Below are 24,703 nucleotides of genomic sequence, written 5' to 3' on the forward strand. Positions count from 1 at the left end.
TGGCGAGCTCATAGAGACTTATCCAAAGCGACTTGGAGCTGTGATTGCCGCAAAAGGTGGGGTAAATAGGGGGGTAAATAGTTATGCACATTGACTTTTTCTGTTATTTTGTCCTATTTGTTGTTTACTTCACAATAAAAAAAAAAATCTTCAAAGTTGTGGACATGTTCTGTAAATTAAATGATGCAAATCCTTAAACAATCCATGTTAATTCCAGGTTGTGATGCACCAAAATACGAAAAAAGTCAAGGGGGTTGAATACTTTTGCAAGGCACTGTATTGCTCAAATGGATGCAGAATTTAAATGAGACAACTTTTTGGTCCACCCTAGACCTTTTTCGAGTCATTTGTGGAAGAGATAAGTGCGGTGTGTGGCAGAAGATCACCTCAATGGACAGGATTAAGTTACACCTTATGAGTATATTAATAAATATATGAATGTATATTAGTAAGTTTAGAACGTTATACTATGGGTCCAAAAGATCATGGAAAACCCCTTTAAGCAGCTTTACATTGTGGACAGTGCAAAGTTCATTTAGACCAGTAAGTGGTAAGTGTTACTGTACATACTGTACATGTATCTCACTGTTAAAAAAGCTAAATCGTTAACATCATGAAAGCCAGTGATCAGTTTCTGAGTATTGAGCTTGATCATTGGTAGACCTTAGTCACTGACTTTCTCACATTAAATCCCGAAGCATCATTGTGGCGCGCAAATCAATAATGGTAATCACTGTGTACAAATTTAATGAGTGTTTAAAGGAGATGAACTGTTACATTACTTAGTGATTAGTCAAAAAAAGTAGAATTGCAGCTCATCACCTCTGCATCTCAGCAGATATCTGTGTCTCCTTCATTTCAACGGATGCCCTTGGAGTTCCAGAGATAGCTGAACACTTGGCTATTTCTGGAACATCCATAGAGAGGAATGAAGCAGCAGTACACATGCTCGACCTGCCGATATGTTTATAGGGGTCCCCATGGGGGACAAGATCCCCGTTCTCATGTTTAGTGGGGGTCCCATTGTTAGGACCCTCACGAATCTCAAAGTTATCCCCTATCTTGTGTGTATAGGGGATAAATTGTTGGAATAAATAGTTTCAAGAATAGGTGCACTACTCTGGTGGATACAAACAGTAACATCTGACTAAACCCTCACACTGATGTTAAAAATGAGACTTTAGCCAGTATATCCTTATATTAAGGACATACCTGAGCCAGCGCACCACGCCCAGGTTTCTCAAGTGGCACGGGACCTAATGCTAAATCTACCTGTACCGTATGGGTAGTACCAGGAGCCGGTGGACAAATGACAGCAGCGTAAGTGTGACGTTTTAGTCAGATGTTACTGTTTGCATCCACCACAGTAGTGCACCTATTCTTGTAACTATTTATTCTATATATCATTCCACATCCACACATTTTACCATCTGGTGTAGGATGTCTCTGTGGCACTTGTGGTCTGCTGCGGGCATCCTCCACTGTATGCATTTTTTGCTGGGGATCGCCCTTAGCAACAGACCACAAGCGCAGTATCTGCTCCTCCGAGCATAAATGCACAACTGCATTTGGAGTTGAGCATTTCCTGCCTTTTGAGACCATGTATTTGTGTCATATAACTGGGATAAATTGTTACAACCAGAATAGTTTGTATTTCGGCTACCCAAGCTTTCTACACCATCAACAACCGTTCTCTAGCTATACACCAGTAATTGTTGTACTGGAGATGTCAGTACAATTACCACTATTTTCTTCTATCTCTGTTGAATAAAGACCACCAACTCCCTCTGCATGATATCTGGCTCTAAGGACCAGGGATTCTTTCCTGCAGGGCCATCCATAGGCAGTCAACTCAAACCTTGAGAATTTGATTAAGAATCTATTAAATACTAGCAGAAGGACCCGGCTTTGCACGGGTATATTTAGTCTATTTCATTTAATGTTTGTGTGTGTCGTTAAAAGATATCGACAGGATCCACTATAACAGTGACATCTACAGTACCCCGCCCCTTTAACAGTGGCCTCCACAGCAGCCTGCCCCCTTATAAGTAACATCCACAGCGCCCTCCCCTTTAACAGTGACCTCCACAACGGCTACTCCTTTATTAGTGACCTCCACAGTACCCCGTCTCGTTAACAGTGATTTCCACAATAACCTGCACCCTTTTCAGTGACCTCTTCAGAGCTCTGTTCCCTTAAAATGTGACCTCCACAGCACCTCGCCCCCTTAACAGTGACCTCTACAGCACCCTGCTACTTAACACTGACCTCCATAGCGGACTGTCCTCTTAACTGTGACCTCCACAGTTCCCTGTCCCCTAAGGGTCTATTCACACCTCCGTGTGTGTTTTGCGGATCCACGGATCTGTGGATCCGCAAAACACAGACATCGGCGATGTTCGTTCCACATTTTGCGGACCGCACATCGCCGGCACTTAATAGAAAATGCCTATTCTTGTCCGCAATTGCGGACAAGAATAGGACATGTTCTATTTTTTTTCAGGATCGGAAATTGCGGATCCAGAAGTGCAGATCCGCAATTCCGGATCCGGGCAGCACATCGTGCTTCCTCATAGAAATGAATGGACAGAGACCTCCACAGCAGCCCACCCCTTTTAATTGTAATGGAGGAACCTAAAACCAATTGATTGCAGTGCTACCTCAGGGCAAATAAAGCATTACATGGTGCCAGTAAAATCAACAGCCTGTTTATGCAAAGCATATTCAGGCTGGGTTCTTTAAAGTGAGAGTTACTTTTTTTGTCCACTCTCCTCTTTGGCTAATCGTTGTAGTGTCAAATGAGGAATATCTCTATTAACTCCATAAAACAATTTGAAAATGGGTTTTCTACACCAATTCCACTGTAAGGCTTCGTTCACATCACCGTTCAGCCTTTCCGTCCTCCTGCTGCGTTTAGGAGTAGGAGAACGGAAAGGACGGAGAAGGCACATAACTGAGCCAAACAGAGCCTAAGGACCCCATAGAGTATAATGGGGTCCGTTATCTTTCCACTCAGAAGATGATTTTGGAGCGGAGACAAAAGTCGTGCATGCAGGACTTTTGTCTCCGCTTCAAAATCATCTTCTGAGCGGAAACATAACGGACCCCATTATAGTCTATGGGGTCCTAAGGTCTCCGTTTGGCTCAGTTATGTGCCTTCTCCGTCCTTTCCGTTCTCCAACTCCTAAACGGAGCAGGAGAACGGAAAGGCTGAACGGTGATGTGAACGAAGCCTAAGGCCTCCTGCACACGAACGTATTTTTTTGCGGTCCGCAAAAACGGGTCCCGTTTTTCCGTGATCCGTGACCGTTTTTTCGTCCGTGGGTCTTCCTTGATTTTTGGAGGATCCACGGACATGAAAAAAAAGTCGTTTTGGTGTCCGCCTGGCCGTGCGGAGCCAAACGGATCCGTCCTGAATTACAATGCAAGTCAATGGGGACGGATCCGTTTGACGTTGACACAATATGGTGCCATTTCAAACGGATCCGTCCCCCATTGACTTTCAATGTAAAGTCAGGAGTCCCTTTTATACCATCGGATCAGAGTTTTCTCCAATCCGATGGTATATTTTAACTTGAAGCGTCCCCATCACCATGGGAACGCCCCTATGTTAGAATATACTGTCGGATATGAGTTAGATCGTGAAACCTCATTTCCGACAGTATATTCTAACACAGAGGCGTTCCCATGGTGATGGGGACGCTTCTAGTTAGAATATACTACAAACTGTGTACATGACTGCCCCCTGCTGCCTAGCAGCATCCGATCTCTTACAGGGGGCCGTGATCAGCACAATTAACCCCTCAAGTGCCGCACCTGAAGGGGTTAATTGTACTATCATATCCCCCTGTAAGAGATCAGGGCTGCCAGGCAGCAGGGGGCAGACCCCCCCCCCCCCCTCCCCAGTTTGAATATCTATTGTAATAAATCGTTGGTGGCACAGTGTGCGCCCCCCATCGGCCCCCCCCTCCCTCTATAGCATTAACAACATTGGTGGCCAGTGTGCGGCCTCCCATCTCCCCCCCCCCGATCATTGGTGGCAGCGGGTCACTAGCAAAGATTCATACTTACCTGGGATCTGCGATGTTCGTGTCCGGCCGGGAGCTCCTCCTACTGGTAAGTGACAGTTCATTTAGCAATGCGCCGCACAGACCTGAGGCTGTCACTTACCAGTAGGTGGAGCTCCCGGCCGGACACGAACATCGCAGCAGCCGGTAAGTATGAATCTTCTACTACTGTACTATTGCCCCCCGATGGGGGGCGCACACTGTGCCACCAACAGATTATTACAATAGAGGGAGGGAGGGGGGGCGCACACTGTGCCACCAACGAATAATTACAATAGAGGGGGGGGGGCCGCACTGGCCATCAATGATATTCAAACTGGGGAGGGGGGGGGGGGGGGTCTGCCCCCTGCTGCCTGGCAGCCCTGATCTCTTACAGGGGGATATGATAGTACAATTAACCTTTTCAGGTGCCGCACCTGAAGGGGTTAATTGTGCTGATCACGGCCCCCTGTAAGAGATCGGGTGCTGCCAGGCAGCAGGGGGCAGTCTTGTACACAGTTTGTAGTGTATTCTAACTAGAAGCGTCCCCATCACCATGGGAACGCTTCTGTGTTAGAATATACTGTCGGTTCTGAGTTTTCACGAAGTGAAAACTCAGCTTTGAAAAAGCTTTATGCAGACGGATCTTCGGATCCGTCTGTATAAAAAGTAACCTACGGCCACGGATCACGGACACGGATGCCAATCTTGTGTGCATCCGTGTTCTTTCACGGACCCATTGACTTGAATGGGTCCGTGAACCGTTGGCCGTGAAAAAAATAGGACAGGTCTTATTTTTTTCACGGCCATGAAACACGGATCACGGATGCGGCTGCAAAACGGTGCATTTTCCGTTTTTTCCACGGACCCATTGAAAGTCAATGGGTCCGCGAAAAAAAACGGAAAACGGCACAACGGCCACGGGTGCACACAACGGTCGTGTGCAGGAGGCCTTAGGCAGTGAAATGACCACCTCCAGTTACCAGTATGTTTTGAACTGCTGCAGCTTATAGGCACCACTGCTATGCTGCTTTCTAGTGGCCAAAAAGCATTATTATTTGATATTTTATTGTTACTGTATATGACACAGGACCTGATGAACCTGATGTTTATTTATTGTACTTTATGTTTATGTTATTGTAAATAGTGGCTGTCCCTCAGGAGGCATTGTACTTTGTACTGTTGTTGCTGTAGCACAGCATGGCAGCAGGAAGGTATGGCCCAGGTGTCATGTTATGGGAGGCCGTCCTTCTAGGCCTTTTTTATGGGAGTCCTGGGAGGAAGTACAGAGCCTGGAAGTGTAGCTAGGCTCCAGCGTTCTGGGGGCAAGATTAATTATTGGAGTGCTTTTGGTGCGAGATGTAGTAGAGCAAGTGGCCTTGTTCTACTTCCCACTTTTGCAGGTGAGCTTTTTTGATGTGTTTCAATGGCATGAGGCTGAGAACTGTGTTGAGGAAAGTCTGCAGCAGAGGAAGATCATGAAGGAGCTGAGGGCTGAGAGTCATTGCAATGTCTGAGCAATAAGTTGGGGAAGAGCCCCCCTATGTAGAGCTGCATGTGAAACCTTTGGCAGAAGTACAAGGTTCATCTGTGTAGAGGCCGAGGCAGAATAGCTATGAAATACATGTCATTACAACAATGGTCTTTCGCACAGACCATTGTTGTAACGACATGCTGAAAAATTACTTTCTTTCTGTGAGTATAATAAAACGGAGGATTTTAACTGTGCTGGTGGTACTCTCACTATTGTATGGTTTATGACATATTGCAGATAGCCCATGGCGGCTCAGCATAGAGGTGTAGGTGGTTCTGAACCATACAGAGATGACATGCTGAGCTTTCCAACCTGCGTGGAAGTATACTGCGATTTAATCTAGAGGTGTCTGTCTTGAGCCGGATTAAGTGAATACCTGCATTCGAGGAAAAAAGCTCTGTGTGAATGAGGAGCAGCGCGGTCCCACCAGATGGATATGCTATAAATGTCTAACATGGGAATATCCCTATAATGCAGTGCTTCTCAATTATTTTCTGTCATGCCCCCCCTAGGAAGAAGAAAACATTTTGCGCCCCCCGCGCGACTGTAAATAGTATCATTTGTCTATAAAATTGTTAGAAGTACACCTCTGCATAACACTATCCTTATTAACGTATAAGAGAATAAAAAAAGAAAGAAATGTGGATCGGACACACACTTATGGGGGGATCTGTGGATGACGGACACTTATGGGGGGATCTGTGGATGACGGACACTTATGGGGGGATCTGTGGATGACGGACACTTATGGTGGGATCTGTGGATGACGGACACTTATGGGGGGGATCTGTGGCTGGCACTGTTACAGGGGGATCTGTGGCTGGCACTGTTATATATGTGCCATCCACAGACCCCCACCCCATAACAGTGCCATCCACAGTGCCCCCCCCAGCCCATAACAGTGCCATCCACAGACCCCCACCTCTTAACTGTGCCATCCACAGATTCCGTGTGCCCGCCGCCGCCGTTTAAAGTTATTAAACATGCCCCCCTCACTCCTAATGCCTGCCGGCATTATACAGAAGAAATTCGGATATACGGTACTATTAGGAGTGAAGGGGGCATGTTTAATAACTTTTAATTCAATAATACATTTTATATTAGTATACCGGAGGGAGCGGTGGGGCGGGGCTATAGTACAGTGACCGCACCGCCCCACCGCTATTGCCGGCCCCCAGCTCCTCCTCCCAGTCCCTCCCCCGGCCCCTGCTCCGTACATCGCGTCCAGCGCCTGCGCCGGCCTCTGATCAGACGGGAGAGGAGCGCTTCCACAATGGAAGCGCTCATCTCCCTGCCGCATATTACACTGCGAGCTGTCGGCCGCCCGGCACCCCTGTTGCTATGGCGCCCTGTGCGGCCGCACAGCCCGCACACCCCAAAGGCCGGCCCTGAACGAGCCCCCCTCTACGGAGTCTGGCACCCCCCCCGGGGGGCGCGCCCCACTATTTGATTTGATTTTTATACTATAGGAAACAGATGCCCTGATAATGACCGTATATACATTTCAGCAATGCTATTATTATACATTTTGTGATGGATCTAAGATCTTTTTATGGAATGTTCTACTTTATAAATGTTAGAAAGATAATTTGAAAAAGACTGGAACCCATTTATCATGGAAGGAAAAAACTGCTTTTTTATCTCAATCTTTTCACTTATTCTTTTAACCTAACTTGAACCAGTTGAACATCATAAATTATACATCTAAGATAAAGACTAAACAATTCTGACCTGCGGCGATTTCAGAAATAACAGGTAAACAAACTTGATGACAATAAGCCACAAAAAGGCAGTTACGGAAATTGTAAGGTTATAAACGTTACTGTGAGAATTTGTTTACTCCAATGTAAAAAAAAATAAAGAAATAAAAAAACAAAAAAAATAAAAACTAAAAAAATCAACTCATCTAAACCAATATCCAGAGACCTTTATCTCCATAAAGGATTAACTTTTTTGCATGAATCACTTCTTTCAATGTTCATTTTTTTTTCTATAATTATTATTTCAACTGTAATCGGGGTTCACATTCCAATATCATAGAACAAACCTTCTGTCCCAAAAGGTTATTTCAGAAAAGGCAAATAAGTTCATAATCTAATGATGGCTATGCATGTAATTGTTAACCAAACCCAACAATTTTTTGTGGGATTGGCTGACCATCTACAGTACATTTGGAAAGTCTTTAGACCCTAAGAGATTCCACACTCGGATATTCTGAGGAGCTCTTTTCATCGTCATTCCTAGATTTGGCCCTCTCGCCAAGCCCGCTTGAAGAGGGACATGAGGAGATCTTGTGCACTGATTCCCAAACTCTTGAGCATCCACAGTCAGAAAAAGATGACGGTGGTGAACGTCAATTAGTGTTTCACGAGGTGGATGATGAGACGCGGTTGCCAATAAGTCAACAGCAATTAGTGTCTCAAGAGGTGTTATGGGACGCAGGTGGCGGGCTTCTGTTCCCCTGCACTTCCGGCTTTCCCCGATCTCACTGCTCACTGGTTCCCGGCGTCTCCGTTGTCATGGTGACGATGCGCACCCGGCTGCACTCCTCCTGTAGGAGCGGTCAGCGTTCCCCATCACCATGGGAACCAAGAGGGGCTGAGCGCTGAGCTGGGCACTTGGCGCTCGGCTACAGGCAGAGAGGATGGGTCATGTGACGCTGGCCACGTCACATGATCCCTTTCCTCCACTATTTAAACAGGCAACCTGCTGGCCACAGGTTGCCTGTAATTGCGTCGCTTAGGCTGTGTATATTCCTGCGTTACTGCATTGTTTAAACCTCTTGGATTTGACCTTTCTCTGTTTTCTGACCTGCCTACCGCCTGCTCCCTTAGTATTGTCGCTACCTCCTGGATTTGACCTCGGCTCGTTCTCTGATTTGTCTCCTGCCTATCCCCTTGTACTTACGCTACCTCACGGACTGACCTCGGCTAGTTGACCCGCCATTGCCTTCTATATCAGGGGGTTCCTCCGCCTTAGTTTACTTCCCTGTCCTACTGTCCGGATTCGGCACGCGTGTGCCGTTCTCTGCCTCAGCTCGGACAACATCGTTCCCAGCAGTGTCCTGGGAGTCCAAGATGCATCCAGACATCCTCCCCATGCTGTTCCCGAACCATTTAAGTGGTGTTTCCATAAATTTCTGACCTTTTTCTATGAACCAGACACCCTCCCCTCTTCAGAGCAGGGGGTGCCTGGTTTAATGCTTGGGTTCTCCCATTGACTTCCATTGTGCTCAGGTGCTCTGTAGAGCACCCGAGCATCCCAAAGTGTTCTACTCGAGCACCCGAGTACTTTGGTGATCGACCAACACTAGTACACGGGTATTCAGACAAGAGATCACCTTTGCTAGTAACTAGCAACTAGAAAACCTCAAAGCTCAGGCGAGGAGGTGGATCCACAGCCCAGCTAACTATGGAGACTCATTAGCAACTTAACCAGCACCTGGATAGGGGCAGGAAGAAAGGATTAACTCTCGCAATGCTGAAGAAAAGTTCACTGAGGATTACTCCAAATTCATACAGGGAGAGTAGAACAATGTCCACGCCTGAAACAGCAAGACAGCAGCAGTCAGGGACCGTCGGTATGACACCATCATGCTTCACTGTAACAATGGTATTGGGCAAGTGATGAGCAGGGTCTTATTTCCTCCATATATAATGCTTAGAATTGTGACCAAAAAGTTCAATCTTGGTTTCATCAGACCAGAAAACCAAGTTCTCCTAATCTGAGAGTCCTTTAGGTGCTTTTTTTTTTTACAAACTCCAGATGTGCATTCAATGTCCATTTTACTGGTGAGAGGCTTCTTTGTGCCATAAAGCCCAGATTGGTGGAGTGCTGCAGTGATGATTGACCTTCTGCAAGTTTCTTGTATCTGTACATAGGATCTTTGGAGCTCAGCCAGAGTGATCATTGGGTTTTTGGTCACCTATCTTAACTAGGCCTTTCTACCCTGATTTTTTTTTAAAAGGCTTTATTTTTCAATTTTCATAGAAATAAAAAATAAACTTTAAATAGGGGAACAACCCCCTCAACAAGGTACAACCTTGAACATCACATTCAATTGACAGGCAAAATAATAGGATTACATATCAACAAACATGTCTACAAATGCAAAAATTATAATGTACTTCACATCAGTCATAGAGCAGCATCATTGTCATGAAGTCGAATTGTTCCATTAAGACCTGTCACCATCCACACACACATTCATACTGGCAGTGACCTGGACATCTCAAAAAACCCTCTCCAGCCCCATTACACAGTGACCGAGTTTGCACTCAGCCAAATATCCCAGATTTTCCCACATTTTTCCGGTACGCCCCTAGCTTCGTATGTTAACTTGTATACTGATAATGTGGCATTGATAAGCTGGATCCAATGAGACAATGTTGGTTTCTTGGGGGACTTCCAGTTTAGCAGAATTGACTTTCTCGTATAAAACATCAGCAACCTATAAAGGATTTTGGTATGTTTAGTTGGAATAATATCATTAACAAGACCTAGCAGACTAACTTCAGGTGCCACAACTGCTGGGAGTCCAAGACGAGCATCCAGATAGTCATGTACCTGCGTCCAGAATTCAGCAATAACCAGACACTCCCATACCATGTGCATTAGAGTCCCTCTGCCATTATCACACCTTGTACACGTATGTGAAGCAAGTTTATGCATGCGTACCAGTCTCACTGGGGTATAGTAGACTCTGTGTAACCATTTCGTCTGAATCAGCTGATCCCGTGCACAAATCACCGTCCCCCTCTAAGAGGCCGACAGCTCCTTCTCATGACAATCTTCCAATGCGGGAATATCAGCCCTCCACTTAAGAAAAGCCCTTGTCATCGGTGAAGGCCGGGAGGATAGAAGGAAAGCATAAAAGGACGACACCATTTTAGTATGGTTTGCCCGTCTGGCAATTTTCTCAACTGCATTATATTCCAGCCTCAAAGGACCAGCCCCAAACTGGGATTCGCAAGCATGTCTCAGTTGGAAAAAATCTAAAAAGAGATGCTTGTGTCAGGTTATATTCAGTTTGCAAGGTTGAAAAGGTCTTAAAAAACCGGTCTTCATACACTTGAGTCAGGTATTTGACGCCCTTCCGCGGCCATAATTCAAAATCAAGCAGAGAAGTTAGTTCCACCAGCTTGGGATTTCCCCACAAGGGCATCACTGGGGACAATATATTGCTTTCCTCTCCATCCCCCCTCACCTCCGCAAAAGTATTCCACGCATTAATCACCCCCGCCATCAATGTAGTAAAATGTTTAACCGGGTACTTCCCTGCTCTATACACTAAGTTCGTCATAGCTTAATACGACCCCATGATAGCCGCCTCCAATACCACTGCCGGGTTATAAGGTTCTGCCTTTATCCACCAAGCAGCATAATTTTGTTGCGTCGCAATGTAGTATAGATACATGTCCGGAAGTGCCAGTCCACCTCTCTCAGTAGTAGCTTTCAAAGTGTCCCTAGCTATGCAGGGAACTGAGTTATTCCACAAAAAGGGCGTTAGCAGGTGATCTAAAGTCTGAAAATTAGATTTCTGTAAAGTTAAAGGGGCTGCTCTATATATGTACAGTAGCTTGGGGAGAAGGATCATTTTAAAAATATTTATGCGTCCTATCAATGATCAAGCTTTCAGTTTTTGCGAAACATATTTCACTACCAGGTTTATGTTTAAGTCTATGAACTGGGTAACATCTTTATGTATGACTATCCCCAGGTAGGTGAAGTTACTCACCACCTGAAGTGACGACAAGGGTGATACACTCTGAGAGGAAAGCTCATCAACTAAATATAACGCTGATTTGGCCCAATTGACCCGTAGCCCTGAAAAAGTTCCATATAAATCCACTATTTCTAGTAGAGCTTCCAAAGAATGCCCAACATCTCCTAAGTATATCAGCATATCGTCTGCATAAAGCGAGATCTTTTCGGATATACCTGCAATGTCCCATCCTTGTATTCTACTGCTACCTGCTATATACACCGACAGCGGTTCCATTACTAAAGCAAACAGAAGAGGTGACAAAGGACACCCCTGTCTGGTGCCCCTTTTCAGCGCAAATGACTTGGACAAATATCCATTGACTCTTAACCTAGCCGTCGGTTGCAAATATAGCAAGTACAACCACTGGAGGAAATTCTTAGGAACCCCCATTTTCTTTAGGACTTCCCACATAAATCCCCACTCCACCGAATCGAACGCCTTCTCGTTATCCAATGAAGCAATCGCTCTGCTGCCAGAATTATCATGTGTGATTTGTAAGTGTGTGAAGAGGCGCCTCAGGTTTATGTCCGTCGTTTTCCTGGGCATGAACCCAGATTGATCCATGCCTACTATCGATAAAATGACTGACGCCAAACTACTAGCCAACACCTTAGCCAACAGCTTAGCGTCTGAATTTATCAATGATATGGGCCTATATGAGCCACACTGATTCGGGGGCTTCCCTGCTTTGTGTATGACCACTATAGTAGCTTCATGGAACGATGTTGGCAGGGCCCCACCCTCCAGAGCATACATAAATAATTTGCTGAGCCTCTGACTCACTTCCTCAATCTGGAAATTGTACCACTCCACAGGGAAGCCATCCGGACCAGGAGTCTTTCCTTTTGCCATAGATAATATGGCATGTTGGATTTCCTGCGGGACTATGGGGCCATCTAATAACTGCTTTTCTGAATGCGCTAGCTCCGTTACTGGGATAGTGTCCAGAAAAAGTACTACCTCCTCTGTGGTTTTAGTAGTTTTAGAGGAATATAATTAGGCGTAGTAACTAGCAAATTGGTCACATATTTCCTCTGGTGCAGTAAAAAGTACACCCTGCCCATCCCTAATAGCTGGTACTACTATTAGTGGGACTTCTGTTTTGGCCAGGTACGCCAAAGCTCTCCCACTCTTATCCCCTTCAGAAAAAAATTTCTGTTTCTGAACCATGAGGCGCTTCTTGGTAAATTCAGTTAAGTATAAATTGTATTGTCTTTGAGCTAATAACCAAAGTGAATGAAGCTCTGGCGTGGGGTCATCTACATATGCTTTTTCTGCAACATCTAATTTCCCCTCTAATTTCACCCGCAAAGAAAGTAGTTCCGTCCTGTGTGTTGCTATCGCCGCTATTAATACCCCTCTCAAAACAGCCTTGCTTGCGTCCCATACCACCAGTGGATTGGAGGAGCCCTCGTTAACTTCCCAATATGATGAAATAGCTTCCCGGCACGCCACTCCCACAGGAAGGATGTCTAGCCACTTTGGATTTAACCGCCAAATAGAACGCGGCCTACTGCTTGGCAATGTAAGGATTATTTGCAAGGGGGCATGATCTGAGATACCCCTCGGCAGATACTCTGCAGCCTTCACCCATAAAAGCCCCTCCTTATTTGTGAAAGCCAGATCTATACGGGACAATGCATTGACAGAGGTCGAGTGACAGGAGTATTGCTTTGTATCAGGATATAAGTTCCTCCATATTTCCGTCAAGTAATGTGCTTGCGCCCAATATAGTAAAGCGGGGTTGTGACTGGGAGAAGGCCTAAGTCTATCCAGATTGCTATCTAGTGTGGGATTAAAATCACCCAATATGAACAAGGGAGCTGCAGGCAAAACAACTTCTCTGGCCATGATTTGGTCAACCACTTCATTCTCAAAAGGTGGGGGTATATAAATACCTACTATTAAGACGTCACAACCTCTAATGTTAGCCTGCAACAATACATATTTTCCTGCCGGATCAATGTGCACGGACATCAGCTGAAACGGAAGAGTCTTACTGACCAGTATGGAAACTCCTCTAGCGTAATAAGAATAGGTCGCATGAGAAACAGATCCCACCCATGGTCTTTTAACCGCCAACACTTTCTGACCCCGGATGTGAGTTTCCTGAAAAATAAGAACATCGGGGTTATACTTCTTAATGTAATTAAACACTAGCGCTCTTTTAACTTTGTCATTGAGTCCCCGGACATTCCAGGAAATTAGCTTACATAAGGCCATTGTTGCTTAAGAGATATATCCCCTTCTCCTCCAGATCCTTCAGCGTCACTGCCCCTTTCACACACACACACATTCCAACTTGTCTCTAAAGTAGAACATCCCAATCTGCCCAGACATCCCCAACTCGTCTAAGCTTCTATATCCCTAACCTATCCCTCCTTTTAGTGTAAACTAAGGAAGACCCAGTCTGACTAAAAAACCCTAAAACATAGTATGAGACCCAAGTCCCTCAAAACTTGTTTAAAATAGAGTGATAACTCTGAACTGAGATTAACCCCTGTCAGTATCAAAACTTCCTGGCAGTACTATACTATCCTGCTACCTGCATGTAAGATCATATCTGTCTCGCAACAGCTAAGGTGTGACACCTAGAGACAAACAGAGCTCCAATAGTGGAGCAGAACATTAGCAGCGGTTCACTGCAATATCATAGTCCACCGATTCATCTCGGACACTGTCGATCAATCCAGTCAGCCACTTCCTCTGGAGTCTGGAAGAATCTGGCTCTGTCTCCCTCTTGGATCCTCAGCTTGGCCGGGTATATCATTGCGTATTTAATTCCCAGCTCCCGCAGATGAGTCCTGGCATTTGAAAACTGTCGCCTTTGCTTCTGCACCTCTGCTGTAAAATCAGGATAGAAGGATAACTTCGCATTTTCAATTTGAATGTCCTTCCTTTGTCTGGCGGCCGCCAGAATAGCATCCCGATCCCTATAGTTTAATATCTTCATTATGAAGGGCCTAGGAGCAGCCCCTGATAGTAAAGGTCTTGTAGGGATCCTATGGGCCCTCTCCACCACAAAACTGGGCAACTCAATCGGGCACAGTATAGTGCGAATCAATTGCTCAGCATATGCCTCTGGAGCGGAACCTTCCACCCTTTCGGGTAATTCCAGGATTCTGACATTATTCCTTCTATTGCGGTTCTCCGCATCCTCCACTCTGGCAAGCAAGATCTTCACCTGTTGTTGCAGGTTTCTGGTCGTCTCAGACGTGGTATTTGCAGAGTCCTCCACATCACCCAGGCGGCGTTCCACCTATTTAGTGCGGTCTCTCATTTTATCCATATCATGTCTAAGACAATTAATGTCGCTCCGTAAGTGATCAATCTTTGTTGTCATAGCCGCCTGACATGCAGCAATGGCAGTCATTATCTTGTCAGTTTGGAGCTCAGGACTCGCAGCGCCACTCTGGTTCAAATCCATCTCAGTCTAGCTCATATTATCTACCACTTCCTTGGCTGGTGTAGAGCTCGCAGATGTCCCTGTTTTCGGCCCATAGGTGAGATTGATGAATGGCTTCTACTATTTGCAGGTACAGAGGAGGTGGTGTAATAGGCGACTCTGTAGGCTTTAGATAGAATATTGTAGCCGTCACCAATGATAGTTGCACCTAAGGAGGGGTATGGACAACAGTACAGTCCTTTATCTACTAGTGGCAGGGCAGTTTCAGGAGACAGCGTTCTCCTTTATGAAAATCACCCTCACAGGCAGACTACTGTTCTGGCTTCTTAACTTATGTCACTGTGGGGGTGCCTAGCCCGTTATTTGGGCTCCGGGCCCCTTGCTTCACCACCCTCCAGAGGCACTTGCAGGAACCCCTTCTCCTCTCTACCTCCTCAGGGGTTAACTTCCTTCCCCCTTACTTGCTTGTCGCCGGCGACTCCTCAGCTGCACAGCAGAGACGTTTGTAGCCTACCACTACCGAAGCGCCTCAGGAATCTGGACAGTTCTCACCGATAGGACCTCTGATGCTGCCCGTATCCGCTCCAGCAGCAGCGCTCAGCCGTCTCTCTCTCTCCTCCCAAGATGACCGCCCTCCGTGCCGAGCAAGCAGCAGTCTCACTCCACACCAGTCACAGGAGTCACAGGAACGCCGCCCAGCGCCCGAAATACCGCACCGGGTGCTTCTGTAAGTGTCCACAGTCGCCTCAACACCCTTCAAGGTGGTTAAACATGCAGGTAGCACAGGATTAGATCAGGATGGCAGGGGAGCTCATACAACGTGCGTCCTCACTCCATGCCCGGCAGACCACGCCCTCCCTTCTACCCTGATTACTTATTTTGGTGGGGCCGCCAGCTGTAGAAAGAGTCCTGGTTATTTTAAATTTCCTCCATTTAAGAATTATGGAGGCCACTGTGCTTTTCCAGTGCAGCGGAAATGTTTTTGTACCCTTCATCAGATTTGTGTCCCCACACAATCCTGCCTCTGAGCTCTACAAGTAATTGTTTCCTCCTCATGGTTTGGTTTTTGTTCTGATATGCATTGTCAGCTGTGAGACCTTATGCAGACAGTGGTGCGTCTTTCTAAATCATGTCCAATCAACTGAATTTACCACATATGTACTCCAATTAAGGTGTAGAAACATCTCAAAGATTTTTCACTTTCTCATTATGGGTTATTGAGTGAAGATTGATGAGCAAAACTTTATTATTTTTTTATTTTAGCACAAGACTGCAACATAACAAAATGTGAAAAAGTGAAAAGGTCAGAAAACTTTCTGAATGCAGTGTATTGTGTATTTACTTATTGTGTATGGAACTGTCAAGCCTCTGCCCTAGATTGGGCAGATGAATTTCGGGCATATAAGCCACAGAGGCAGTGGCTTTCTTCCCTCTCTCCATTATGGACAAATGCATGCTCAGCTGATGATATAGGAGTCAGAAGAGACAGTTGTTTGGCCAACAGCTATCTAATGTGTATGGACAGCCTAATAGACCCTTTTAGGCTTTTTAAAAAGGGGGTTTCAAGGGTTTTAATGTTCATGGTGAAGACAATAAATTGACCATCAGTTATAATTTGTACAAAGATACTTTATACAAGACAACCTTCTATACACATTACATAAGATATTTACCTATAACAAGGGATCATCGTCAAGCAAATGAGGATAAGATGGTGGAACAAATCATTTTCAGGTATATGAATCACTGAATCACTAGACTTAGGCAAAATTTAAGCAACTAAGGAATTATTATTTTTTGGACTGGCCAGTATAGCATCCCTAGGCCCGGTGGCGTATTATAATAGGGACGTTCAGGTCGGCAGCGGGGCACGGGAGCACATAGTTCCTTTCCCCGCCTCCTATGACCGCCATAGGCTTCAAGCCTAGTAGGCCTGAGGCCTATGTGGTAGTAAAAGCCCAGCGCAGGCGTGGGTGATGACGTCATCACATGCGATGACATCATCACGCCCCTGTGACGGGGCGCAGAGCTTTGATGTACGTGCGCCAGCCTCACCATCAGAGACACAGGCAAGTATTAGCCTTTACCTTTTTTTTTGTATGTGCCAACTTTGGGAGACAGAATAAAGAGCGTCAAACAGAGCTGTTCTTGCTTCAGTGGACCCAGCCTGTTCACATATTACATTGGCTACCATTCATTTAAATTTGTAAGATGTGCTGTAATGTGACCCCTTGCCTCTGTGAAATATAAAGCTCTCCATAGCTGGTTCTGTGTACCCTAGGCATTCTGAAGCTGGGCCCCCAGAGATCAACAAATTACCAGTTCAGCTTCAATAAAAAAGTCACTGTCATGGAGAGACAGATCCTTTAGAGGGGTTATGCCATGATTGATGTAAAAAAATGAAACCACACATCATATAGCACATAACAATAGCTTTCTAACAAAACTAGAACCAGCCCTTTACTGCACATGGGTCAAGAGATCTCCCCATTTATTGCTCCAATTGTTCTGCTAGATTATCTTCAGCCTGATTGTCACAGGGCGCCAAAGGCGCACTCGGTCTCCCATCAGCTGCAGACCTGCTGCTTATCTTCGGGAGCGAGGATCTGTGTTTGGCCACGTTCCCAGGGCGGCTTTGCTAGCTGGGAGGCTCCCTGCTCCTAGGTCTGCCTTGAGCGCTGAGCTGATCACTCGGTGCTCGACTTGTCTGTCTGTCGGTCATGTGATGCTGGCCACGTCACATGACCCTCAGACCCCACTATAAATACAGGCAGCCTGCTGGCCACAGGTTGCCTGTTAATTCTAGGTTCCTGGCTATTTGTTGGACTACTGAATACTCACCTGATCCTGTTCCCTGATGATCCTTTGCCTGCTCCTCCTGAACTGCGCATCCCTCCTGGTATTGTGACCTCGGCTCCCACCTGACTACTCTTTGCGGACTCCTCTGGTACTTCTCTACTCTCCTGGTATTTGACCCCGGCTTCTCCTGACCATTCTTTGCTTAACCCTTTGTACTGCGTAGCTCTCTTGGTTCTGACCCGGTCCGTTCACGTTCTGTATTTTGTATTGTCTGTCTTCCCTGCACATATCCTAAGTAAGGGACTGTCGTCCAGTTGTCCCCTGTCATCAGGACTCGTGAGGCAAGTAGGCCGGGCCAGGGGTGAGGGTGGAGCGCAGTGGTCACTATCCTTCCCCCTGTGTGTGGACGTGACCGTTACACTGATAGTTCAATGGATGTGTCCTTTCTGCTGCAGCTCTCTCCTTGTAACTGCCACAACTCCTAACAGAACATATGTCTGGTGGCAGTTGAAGATTTAAACTGAGCACGTTTGACCAGCTCAGTGAGATGGACAAAAAGTAAGGAAAAGAACAAACAGCAGGTGGCGCTATGCATTTTACTGAATAGCTCGCTGGCTATACTACATTTTTTATTACATGCAATTACGCAAGTATTCAGATCCAGGTGCCGGTTTGAAAAATGCAGAATATGTGACACAACCCCTTTAAGTTGAAGCTGTTTCGTATAATGTGAATCAATATTTATGAAGAAGTTAAATTAACAGTACAGAGCCATATAAAATGTGAGGTCTATTCAAATAGAGGCTAAGAATTGACGTTTACATTGAAATCAGCACAACGGTTCCCAGGCGACATTATAAAATATTAATTTATTCAGAATTAGAGTATGATTGTTGGCTGCCTTGAATCAATTTACTTCGCTTTAGGTTTCCTCTATGTACAAATATGTTTCTTTATAAGGTATATAACAAAGCCATGCTTCATTGCTTTACTGGAAGACGTCAGCTGCATTTGTGGTAATAATACAAAAATACCAATGACCTTGCCATGGCAGATTGCCCTGGCTGTTGTCACCTTTTATAAATGATAGTTTATTTGATTTACTGATTGTAATTTAAGCATAAGTTGATATATTATTTTACAGATTATTTCAGTTGAGAAAGTAATAATGGGGAAGATTTGTCAAGACTGGCGCTTTCTGCTCCTGTCTTGATATCCCCTGCTCTGCCGGAGGATGTACTTAATTTATGACTAGGCGCATGTCTCCTCATAAATGAGGTGCATCCTCCTGCAGTCTGTGCGCCTAACCAGAAATCTACCACAGCCCAGAGCTGCTGTAGATTTCTGGCTTCATTTGCACCAGAAAACTGGCGTCAATGAAGATAAATTTGTAAGGAGGCAATTGGCCATGCCACCTTCCCAGCCCTTGCCGCAGTCCCTTTTAGAAAATTGGTGAGAACAGTGGAAAAAAGTGAGATGCGACAATAACAAAAAAAAAATATTGCAGTTAAAAAATAGTCACACCTACGACTTTTCAGGCGCACAGGGAATGATAAATCTTCTCCTATATGCTTTCTTTGATATTTTTGATTTTTTTAAAGATATTTAGAGTGCAAGTCTTCAGGCATTTAATTTTTTTTTACATTTTATTTTGCGGCATTGTGCTAAAATAAAAATAAATAAATAAACTTTACCCCCATCAGTCTGTACTCAATTCCCCATAATGACAAAGTCAACACAGAACTTTAGAAATCTTTGCTAAGGGAAAAACAAAAATTTTCATATTCTGTAGACAGCATAAGCACAAACGGGTTAGGCTACTTTCACATCTGCATCGTGCTGTCCGGTTTTGAGATCCAACACAGGGTCTCAAAATCACAGCACAATGCTTCAGTTTTGTCCCCATTCATTGTCAATGTAGACAAAACTGAACAAATCAGAACAGAGTGCACCAGAATGCATTCCGTTCCAGTTTGTTGCGTTCCCATGCTGGAGACAAAATCGCTGTAAGCAGCGTTACTATGTGTTGCATGGCAAACAGAAGAAGCCAGATCTAGGACCAAAAACCATATAAGTCAGTGGTGTTGGATCTGTTTTTTACAGACCTGAAAAAAACGGATCCGGCATCCATTGACTTACAATGGTTTAGTGCCAGATGCAGTTTCTTTATTTTTGATATAATACAACCTAATCCGTTCTGAACAGATGCAGCCGGTTGTATTATTATAACGGAAGCGTTTTGCTGTAGTTTTGAGATCCCATGCCAGATCTCAAAACTGGACAGCAAAAGTAGCAGCAATGCTCAATCAAGCAATTAACCATTGACCCTATAAAGCTGAGCAGATGGAAGGAGCACTAATTTTATAGAGCAATATTAAATTTTTTAGGAAGGAGAAGTTGTGCTGCCTACGGACTACAGGAAATAAAAATTTCGGCAAGTACATTTTTGTGTTCCTGGATGACTTATGGCAGCACAAGTAGGATTTGTAATGTACTGTGGGTGGGATAAAAGACACCATTTCAACCACTGTTGCCAAAATTAGAGCTTTGGGGTAAGAATGTTCAGCCTGTAGTTCTTTATTAAAGGTGAGGATGTTGACCACAGGGCAGAGTTATAAGTTTGTTCCAGTAGAATATGCTCCTGTTTGGTCCATGAGGTGGCAGTGGAATCGGTACAATGCACTCTTACAGGAAGGGGAGACTGAAGAGACCCATATCAATAGTACCCCTGATTAATTGAGATAGTAGCATTACTTTTTCTCTGGCTCTTATTTAGCCCTTGATGTTGAAGAAATGGGTCCTCAGATTTTCTGAAGGTATCTGTTTTTTAGGTACCAGTACATACTAAGACAGACCTTCTAACATCGAGGGAGTGCCATTCCTCCTGTGAGAGGATAACGACTACCATCACAAACAAACAGGGATACTGCAGCCCTAAACTGCCTGGACCCAGTATCCCTTCCTCTTTGCACAGTCACCCTGGGCAGTGACCCCACAACTGAATAGCAGTCCTTATACTGCAATATGTGAATGAGAGACACACAAACAGGGAAAAGAAAGAGAGTCATTGTACAGGAAAAGAGTCAAATGACAGTCAGACAATGTAGTAGAAGATACTCCAGAGGCAAACGAGAAAACCAAGCATGCCAAAAAGTCAGAACCAGGAGATCAATACAATACCAAAACGGCAGAAGCCCAAAACGTAGTCACAATACCAAATCCAGAAATCCAAGCCAAAGGAGTCTTCAATAAATGCAAGGGACCAGTAGGGGAGCCAGAGGACAAGAAATTCACAGGCACCTGCACATGCAGGTGCCGCCTTTTATACTGCATGCTGGGTGACTCTTCCAGCCATGCGCACTGATGTTTGGGAGCCCCTGGCATACCTCCTTATTGGCCCAGGACTTCGATGTCAGCAGAGGACACCCCACAGCCCTGGTTCCCCCGGCAACCGGACGCTGCTGCCACACTGGGGGCAGAAGTGGCTGGGGGAACCGTGACATCCTGTTCATGACCTTATAAATCTGGAAACAAAGACAGGACAATCTCCAGGGTAACATACTTTGTTTGTGGAACTTTAGACAGGAAACCAGGCATGGTTCATAATATAATCAGATAATCCTTAGATCTCTGTGATAAGGTACCTTGCATTACAACAATATGATTTAGAAAATTATGGTTTTGAGAGATGAGTACTCTAATGTCTTAAATTGATGTTTAGTCAGTGCAGCTAGCACTATAGAACCACAAGAAGGTGCATGAAGGGATATATGTAACTCCATTTTATCTGCTTTAACAATGTGTATTGTAATAGCAACTTGTTTTATGCACTGTTTTAAGTTCCCCCTCTGTGGAATTTGGGAGACTTCCTCTGTCTTTGGACAGTTTCTTGAGACCCTTGACATTCCTGAGTGAAAACAGTCACACCTTATAAGGTCATCCCGGCTTAATGCATACTAAGCATATATGTGTCTACACATGATTGGTTAATGATGTTTCTATGTAAATGATACTCTCTGGCCTTTAAAAGGCTGGACTGAGGGGCAATAAAATTAGAGTGAATTTGTACAGACCCGTGTTTTGTTGTATCTGATAAATTCATTCTCCTGGCGCCAGATAGATTTAATCCAAGCTGACCACCAAAAATCTGGTATCACGGATACCATAAGCAGAGGGTCCAAATTTCCTTACAGCTTTGGGGGCTCGTCCGGGATCGAGAGGGTCATCCTCGGGTCCGGTGAGAAAGACATTGATTTTGTCCTCCGTCTGATCCGAGGGCACTGGCCACGTCTCGACCCAAGTAAGTTGAACCATCTATTTAAGATTTCGGTAGGTCGCTGTGTCAGGGACACAGACAAAGGCTCAGGGAGCCTAAGGTGATTATAAAGGGACTCCGGGAGTCCACATCACCGTAGATATAAAGTGCACTAAAGAAATACTGTTCAGGGAACAGAAGGTTACAAGATTGGATTAACTCTTGTATATATATAGTATAAGTATTTTAGAAGTGATAAGATTATCTGTTTGTGTGAGATACTTACCGGGTGGTAAGTGTACGGTCACATCCCACTGTTATTGTCAAATTGATGTATTTTGGGTTAACCACTGTTAATGTGTAAAATTGTTTGTGTTGTGGAGGACCGCAAGATGCCCCACTCCTTCGGCTAGGATTAAAATCCGCTGACCCGGAGACAGTGAGCGCAAGTGGCGGTCCAAAACAGCAATAGTCGATAGGGGTCCAAAGAGTATAGAGAGACATTAAGATACTGTTACGCTGAGCGCTCCGGGTCCCCTGCTGGCCTCGGAGCGCTCACAGCGTATGCCCCCAGGCAGCACTCCAGCGTCTCGGCGTGTGCGTCCTCGCTCTCTAGGGCGTGCGCGCGCCGGGACTCTTAGATTCAAAGGACCAGTGCACCAGTGATTGGTGCCTGGTCCAAAGGGGTTATTAAGGGTTAAGGTTGTGAGAGGCAGTGCTGACTTAATTAGGATGCACCTGTGCACTGCCCATTTATACCTTCTCCTCCCACAGCCTTCTGCCGGATCTTTGTGCCTTGTGCCTCAGAGAAAGCGTTCCCTACGATGTTAGTTTGCCTTACCTGTTGCCGTACCCGTTGCTACCGTCCACTCGCCTTTGAACCTTTGCCGCCTGCCCTGACCGCTGCTACGTCCGACTACGCTCTTACCTTCTCCCTGTGTACCACGCCTTATCAGCTGCCAGAGAGGTCGAGTTGTTACTAGGGGACACGACCTGGTAATTACCGCCGCAGCAAATCCATCACGCCTTGCGGCGGGCTTTGGTAAAGACCAGTAACTGCTTAGAACCGGTCCTCTAGTACAACCCGCGCCATCGCCTCTCTGGTCCAGAGGATTCACTTTCTGTCCTGCCGGTTCGTGACAGATACGAATCCGCTGATCAGTTGACAGGATGTTTGTCGGAGCCTTTACGGTTCAGTACAGCCAGTCCTGACAGTGATTGTCTCGCTTATTCTTTGAACTAAGAATATCAACATGGGAGGACAAGGGTCAAAAACAGATTACCCCAAACCTGAGACGGGAGAAACAGGTAAAGTTTATGTTGCACGGTGTAGTCCCACAAATTACTTCCTAGTTAACCCATGGGTAGACAAGTTTGCAGGATGTGATATTAATGGAGAATTGAAAGTTAAAATGTGAAAAAGAATATTACTGAGAAGGTGTGGCCCCGGACAGTAGGTCACCTGGCTGGCAACAGGGATGAAAATCTGTAAGAATCTGTGAAGTTAGAGCTTACAGACTGTAGGACGTCAGAACTGTGATGTTGAGTGGGGGTTCTAATGAGTGAGAAAACAGAGCAGTGTCAGGAAGTTAATTGATGGCACTAGCAAAGAAAGAAAGTGCCCCAGTGTCTGCAATCAGAAAGGCGCTTGTGTTAAATGTTCAGAAATGAACTGGTTAAGTTTTGTTACCCTAATGATATGTGTGTGTTTAAATAGGGAAATAGGGAAGACCCATAGCCTGGTCAGTTAATGGATAAGTATTGTAACTAGTGTGAGAAAACATAGTATTGTCTGGTGCAGTATCTGTAAAAGTTTGAGGAATATTTAAGACGGTTGAACGTCCTGTGAATGGACTGACTTACTTCCCCTGCCTTAACACAGAAACATTCCTAAGATAAGAGAAGAGCAGGCAAACAAAAAGGGGGGAGGGAATCATGCAGAGTAAGTAATGTTATATGTGTAATAATCCAGCTTTTAACAAAAATTATTATATATGTGCAAACACTAACTAAGACCACCTGGCATATAAGATGATTTGGGTTTAACAAAATTACTGTATGATTATAACCTGTATATTGTCTTCTTATAAGAGTTGATTAATCACAGAGTGAAGACCAGAAGACATTGGAAAACACAGTACAACAGCGACATAGACCATCAGCAATTCTGGGTGTGGTGTGGCTATCTGTTTCCAGGAAAGCTGTGTTTATCTGTGCTGCAAGTTTTGGAATGAAACAAAGAAAGCTGTGTGACTGGGTTGGAAGACAAATGATTCAGTGGAATGTGAATGGGTGTGGCTTTGAGTTGTAGTGGAGTTGAAAATGTGTGAAGACTGATGGATGTTTTTAGCAGAGCTGTGAATGCAATTCAGTTTTTATGTATATGGGCGTGGTTATGAGCTGTTTGTGAAAATGAGTACATGAAAATGTGAATGCATATGGAGTACGATATTTGTTTTCATATAATATGCGCATTGAGAATTTTATTTTATTTTTCTTGGAAGTTTTTTTGGGTTTTTATTGGTGCCAACAGTGTTGATCAAGCTGTACATTTTTAAAATTGAAGTCAATGAAAAGTTTTTTTTATGGGCCCTTTGTGTGTTCATGTCTGTATTGTCAGATCTGTTTGTTTCAATGTTTGAAGTTACGTGTTACATGTTAAGTGTTGAGCTTAACATCAGAGCTCTGTTCTTATGGACAGCTGGGACACTATTGATTGACAGAAGGAGGACCACAGCGTCCGACTAAAAGGGGTGGACTTAGATGACTGAGAGTGGGAGGTAAGAGAGTCTGAGCCTTCTATGTGAATTAATGGGGTTTTGACAAAACCTTTCAAAACTGACTCACTACCACTCGAGACCATGGACAAGGAATACATCACAGATCATGTATTTAG

Source organism: Bufo bufo, chromosome 4 (assembly GCF_905171765.1).
Source record: "Bufo bufo chromosome 4, aBufBuf1.1, whole genome shotgun sequence".
NCBI lineage: Eukaryota > Metazoa > Chordata > Amphibia > Anura > Bufonidae > Bufo > Bufo bufo.